The sequence below is a fragment of the Nomia melanderi genome, unplaced genomic scaffold, assembly GCF_051020985.1.
Source record: "Nomia melanderi isolate GNS246 unplaced genomic scaffold, iyNomMela1 scaffold0313, whole genome shotgun sequence".
NCBI lineage: Eukaryota > Metazoa > Arthropoda > Insecta > Hymenoptera > Halictidae > Nomia > Nomia melanderi.
The window spans coordinates 42,501-48,577 of NW_027475428.1; the positions used below are offsets into that span (position 1 = coordinate 42,501).

Genomic DNA, 6,077 nt, shown 5'->3' on the forward strand with positions numbered 1-6,077 from the left:
AAAGGTTCTGCGAGAAGTCTCGTTTTGACGTGTGTTCCGCCGATAACGACGATCCTCCGAAACGGGGATACAGAAACGTTACACCTCACAACACGATCTCCGTCTCTTCTCTATAGCAGAAACCGATAAAAATACACCTCCCGAAAGAGAGTATATGGTGATTCTTTTTATATATATATATTTCGAAATTCAACTGAACGTGGCGGAAGCGCACGGTGGTGGTCCAGCGAGGACACGCGACGACGGGGAATAAGAACTATTCGACCCGTTACGAATACGCATGCTCGTCCCGCACGATTTTAACACACACCGTGTTTTTCTCCAGTCGTCAAAGCGTTCGTGCGTCGAATTCGAAAAATAAAAAAAAGAAATACACCTTTTCTCTCTCTCTCGGGGTAAAAAGAGTCGATGTGTATTGTGTATAAAGGTTCTGCTGCGAGAAGTCTCGTTTTGCCGTGTGTTTCGGTAACGACGATCCTCCGAAACGTACATCTCATTCGTAAGAGAGGAAGAAAACAATCTCCCTGGGGCCAGTCGGTAATATACCGACATACGACGTGTCGTGCACATCCGTCTCACGCACGGTATACAAAATATGAATAAAACGTGTGTAGTCTCTCTCTCTCGACTTCTTAATATTTTCTTTCACCTCTGACGCATCATTTCAGGTGACGTCGGGAGCGCGGGAAAAAAAATTTTTCTAAACACACGAAACCGTTCATCTCACGAACAGCCGAAAAAGTTGTCGCTCAGATCCATATCGCAGTGGAGCGGTATCCGCGGGCGGTCGTAATTGAACGACGCACGACGCCGCGAACACTCACGCGAGTCCATACAAACGATTCCGATCGTTTTGCAACAACTAGAACGTACACTGTCCGTGAAATTCACAGAATTTTCGCGTGTCCGCGACAAACGCCGACGAGACACCCATCGTTCGCTCGTACGTAGCATCCTTCTCTTAACCCGACTCAGAGACGTTCTTTGCGCCCTTCGGTAAAAAAACGTTCGATCCGAAGAGGTGAACGACGGCGGGGATTTGACAGAGCTACGCAAGCAGTGTATGGTACGTAAACGACCCTCAGCCAGGCGTGGTCCAGGAATTGTATCCGTGGACCGCAATGTGCGTTCGAAATGTCGATGTTCATGTGTCCTGCAGTTCACACGTTGACGCGCAATTAGCTGCGTTCTTCATCGACCCACGAGCCAAGTGATCCACCGTTCAGGGTAATCGTATAAATTTTATATTTCACATATATAATTTTATTCTCACTTGTTCGACCTAATATCTCTCTTCTTTCAAAGAGAAGATAAAAGTTGATACCTGAATCTCCGACCAGCGCGCGAAGGAGATTCAGGCGTCGCCTTGGAGACGACACCGAAGCCTTTCGAGACGAAAAACGTTCAAGTAATATGTATATATTTCTCGACGTTCCGGGCGTATAGTGCATTCAAAAACCCGCGAAAGACGCAGAAGACTCGCACGCGTGGAAACGACGGGGATATATTTTGTATCCTACCCGATACTGAATCCATCGCGTGCAGTCGACCCTCGCGTTCTTCCGATCAGACGCATCTATTGTTGCGCGCATGTTTTCGCGTCGCATCGCGCGAAACGTTGCACGAATCGTACCGATCGATCGATTGAAAGCAAATAATGAAAAAAGACTTCACAGCTGGCTCTTTGCCGGTCATTCGTCCCATGTTATCTCTTGCCGCGAAATTGGCGCGCAAGAGTTGGGTGTCAGACGCGCGGCTTTAAAACGAGCTTCACGGCCGGTCCCTTCGTTACCGCTTTCGTTCTTTCTCTCGGAACGACCATGAACGAACACGACGAGCGACGCTACGGCATACACACGTCCACGGATTCGATTAAAAAAACAGACTTCACAGCTGGCTCTTTGCCGGTCATTCGTCCCATATTATCTCTTGCCGCGAAATTGGCGCGCAAGAGTTGGGTGTCAGACGCACGGCTTTAAAACGAGCTTCACGGCCGGTCCTCTCAATTCCGTGTACGGTACACGCAAGATGCGGGTTCCACTTCCAGACTACCCGGTCCCTTCTCTCTACGAGAATCGATAGTAGAAGAACGGCTCGAAAACGCGTCTCAGAGACTAGGGGAAAAGAAGCGGTATGCGAGCGAAACGAAAACGCATTATGGAAACGTCGCGAAACAATGTTCGACGGTTGCTCGGTTCCAATCGTGCGGCCGTTTCAATTTCTCGTGCGCTTCACCGTCCCTCCGTAACTCTGGCCGATCGCGTATACCGAAGAGCCGACACGCGCAAAAACCACAGGCATTGTATACTGTGTATATATATATATATATGTTACAGTCACAGCCTTCGCGCGTTTTACTCTCCGACGCGGGGTTTCCACGACGAAAGAGAGACAGTTTCGTGGCGGGTGACTCGGCCGAATCGCTACGACGGGTATTTCTATTATAGAACGAATCATCGCCACCCTTTACCAGTGCCCGACGAAGGAATCACAAGGTCATCTGGAGTTTACAATGCCAGCGACGGTAATTCCAACGAAGACCCGATAAGTCAACTCATCGTTCTATTTCTCCCCGTACAGAAAAGCGAATCGACGCTAATGCACCTCGCGCAAGCACGAACGTTCTCTTCGCGTGGATCGTCCCATCGTCCAAAGATGTAAAGACGCATTGGAGATCGTGGTCTCTGGCGGGCTCATTGCACGCCCCACTGCATATCTTTCCTCGAATCGAGAATGATTCGTCCACTAAGGCTGCGAAACTACGCGTCGAGGAAACTAGGGGAAAGAAGCGGGATGCGAGCGAAACGACAATACATTATGGAAACGTCGCGAAACAATGTTCGGCGGTTGCTCGTTTCCTCCTGCGGACGTTTCATTGCTCGGGCGCTTCACGTCCCTCCGTAACCTTCGCGCGATCGCGTGCCCCGGAGAGCCGGCAACCGGTGAACCACAGGCGTATAAACTATAGTCTTCTATAGCAAGCCTTCGGCGGTTACTCTCCGACGCGGGGATTCCACGACGAGAGAGAATTTCGTGGCGGGTGACATCGGTCGAAACGCTACGACGGGTATTTCTATTATAGAACGAATCATCGCCACCCTTTACCAGTGCCCGACGAAGGAATCACAAGGTCATCTGGAGTTTACAATGCCAGCGACGGTAATTCCAACGAAGACCCGATAAGTCAACTCATCGTTCTATTTCTCCCCGTACAGACAAGCGAATCAACGCTATCGCACCTCACGCATGCACGAACGTTCTCTTCGCGTGAATCGTCCCATCGTCGAAAGATATAGCCGCTTGGAGATCGTGGCCCATCAAGTTCTTCCGTAACTCCTGCGCGATCGCGTACCCCGGAGAGCAGGCAACCGGTGAACCACAGGCGTATAAACTATAGTCTTCTATAGCAAGCCTTCGCGTTTACTCTACGACGCGGGGATTCCACGACGAGAGAGATTTTCGTGGCGGGTGACACGGCCGAATCGCTACGACGGGTATTTCTATTATAGAACGAATCATCGCCACCCTTTACCAGTGCCCGACGAAGGAATCACAAGGTCATCTGGAGTTTACAATGCCAGCGACGGTAATTCCAACGAAGACCCGATAAGTCAACTCATCGTTCTATTTCTCCCCGTACAGAAAAGCGAATCGGCGCTATCGCACCTCACGCAAGCAGGAATGATCTCTTCGCGTGGATCGTCCCATCGTCGAAAGATGTAAGACGTACAGAAATCGTGGTCCATCACGATTATTCGTAACTCTCCGAGTCGCGTATCTGAGAGTAGGGCAAACGGAGAACCACAGGCATAAATAATACTATATATTTCTTATATAGTTAGCCTTCGCGTTTTACTCTCCGACATGGGGATTCCACGACGAGAGAGAGTTTCGTGGCGGGTGACTCGGCCGAATCGCTACGACGGGTATTTCTATTATAGAACGAATCATCGCCACCCTTTACCAGTGCCCGACGAAGGAATCACAAGGTCATCTGGAGTTTACAATGCCAGCGACGGTAATTCCAACGAAGACCCGATAAGTCAACTCATCGTTCTATTTCTCCCCGTACAGAAAAGCGAATCGACGCTATCGCACCTCGCGCGAGCACGTAACTACTCTTCGCGTGGATCGTCCCATCGTCGAAAGATGTAAGACGCACGGAAATCGTGGCCCATCAACGTTTTTTTGTAACTCTGCCGATCGCGTATCACAGAGCCGAGACGCACATACCACAGGCGTATAATACCGTTTTCTTTCGTATGGTAAGCCTTCGCGTTTACTCTTCGGCGCGGGGTTTCCACGTCGAGAGAGACTTTCGTGGCGGGTGACATCGGTCGAAACGCTACGACGGGTATTACTATTATAGAACGAATCATCGCCACCCTTTACCAGTGCCCGACGAAGGAATCACAAGGTCATCTGGAGTTTACAATGCCAGCGACGGTAATTCCAACGAAGACCCGATAAGTCAACTCAACGTTCTATTTCTCCCCGTACAGAAAAGCGAATCGACGCTGTTGCACCTCACGCAAGCACGAACGTTCTCTTCGCGTGGATCGTCCCATCGTCGAAAGATGTAAGACGCACGGAAATCGTGGCACATCACGTGTTTTCGGAACTCTGTCGACCGCGTATCTCAGAGACGACGCGCGCGAACCACTGGCATATACTATTATATATCGCGTTTTACCCTCCGACGCGGGGATTCCACGACGAGAGAGAGTTTCGTGAGCGGGTTGACTCGGAAGAAACGCTACGACGGGTATTTCTATTGTAGAACGCATCATCGCCACCCTTTACCAGTGCCCGACGAAGGAATCACAAGGTCATCTGGAGTTTACAATGCCAGCGACGGTAATTCCAACGAAGACCCGATAAGTCAACTCAACGTTCTATTTCTCCCCGTACAGAAAAGCGAATCGACGCAATCGCACCATACGCGTGCACGTAAACAACTCTTCGCGTGGATCGTCCCATCGTCGAGAGACGTAAGTTTTCATAGTATGAATTCGCGTTTTACTCTCCGACGCGGGGATTCCACGACGAGAGAGAGTTTCGTGAGCGGGTTGACTCGGAAGAAACGCTACGACGGGTATTTCTATTATAGAACGAATCATCGCCACCCTTTACCAGTGCCCGACGAAGGAATCACAAGGTCATCTGGAGTTTACAATGCCAGCGACGGTAATTCCAACGAAGACCCGATAAGTCAACTCAACGTTCTATTGCTCCCCGTACAGAAAAGCGAATCGACGCAATCGCACCATACGCGTGCACGTAACAACTCTTCGCGTGGATCGTCCCATCGTCGAGAGACGTAAGTTTCCATACTATGAATTCGCGTTTTACTCTCCGACGCGGGGATTCCACGACGAGAGAGAGTTTCGTGAGCGGGTTGACTCGGAAGAAACGCTACGACGGGTATTTCTATTATAGAACGAATCATCGCCACCCTTTACCAGTGCCCGACGAAGGAATCACAAGGTCATCTGGAGTTTACAATGCCAGCGACGGTAATTCCAACGAAGACCCGATAAGTCAACTCAACGTTCTATTACTCCCCGTACAGAAAAGCGAATCGACGCAATCGCACCATACGCGTGCACGTAACAACTCTTCGCGTGGATCGTCCCATCGTCGAGAGACGTAAGTTTCATAGTAAGCCTTCGGCGTTTTACTCTCCGACGCGGGGATTCCACGACGAGAGAGAGAGTTTCGTGAGCGGGTTGACTCGGAAGAAACGCTACGACGGGTATTTCTATTATAGAACGCATCATCGCCACCCTTTACCAGTGCCCGACGAAGGAATCACAAGGTCATCTGGAGTTTACAATGCCAGCGACGGTAATTCCAACGAAGACCCGATAAGTCAACTCAACGTTCTATTTCTCCCCGTACAGAAAAGCGAATCGACGCAATCGCACCATACGCGTGCACGTAAACAACTCTTCGCGTGGATCGTCCCATCGTCGAGAGACGTAAGTTTTCATAGTATGAATTCGCGTTTTACTCTCCGACGCGGGGATTCCACGACGAGAGAGAGTTTCGTGAGCGGGTTGACTCGGAAGAAACGC

The 6,077-nt window shown here is 50.1% G+C and overlaps 1 non-coding gene across 1 annotated transcript; it reads right to left on the minus strand.

Annotated features, from left to right (window-relative positions):
- Positions 1-1,075: 1,075 nt before the first annotated feature.
- Positions 1,076-1,230, minus strand: LOC143176018 (5.8S ribosomal RNA). The gene has a single exon (XR_013000634.1). It is a non-coding gene; the product is annotated as a 5.8S ribosomal RNA (ribosomal RNA).
- Positions 1,231-6,077: the final 4,847 nt, after the last annotated feature.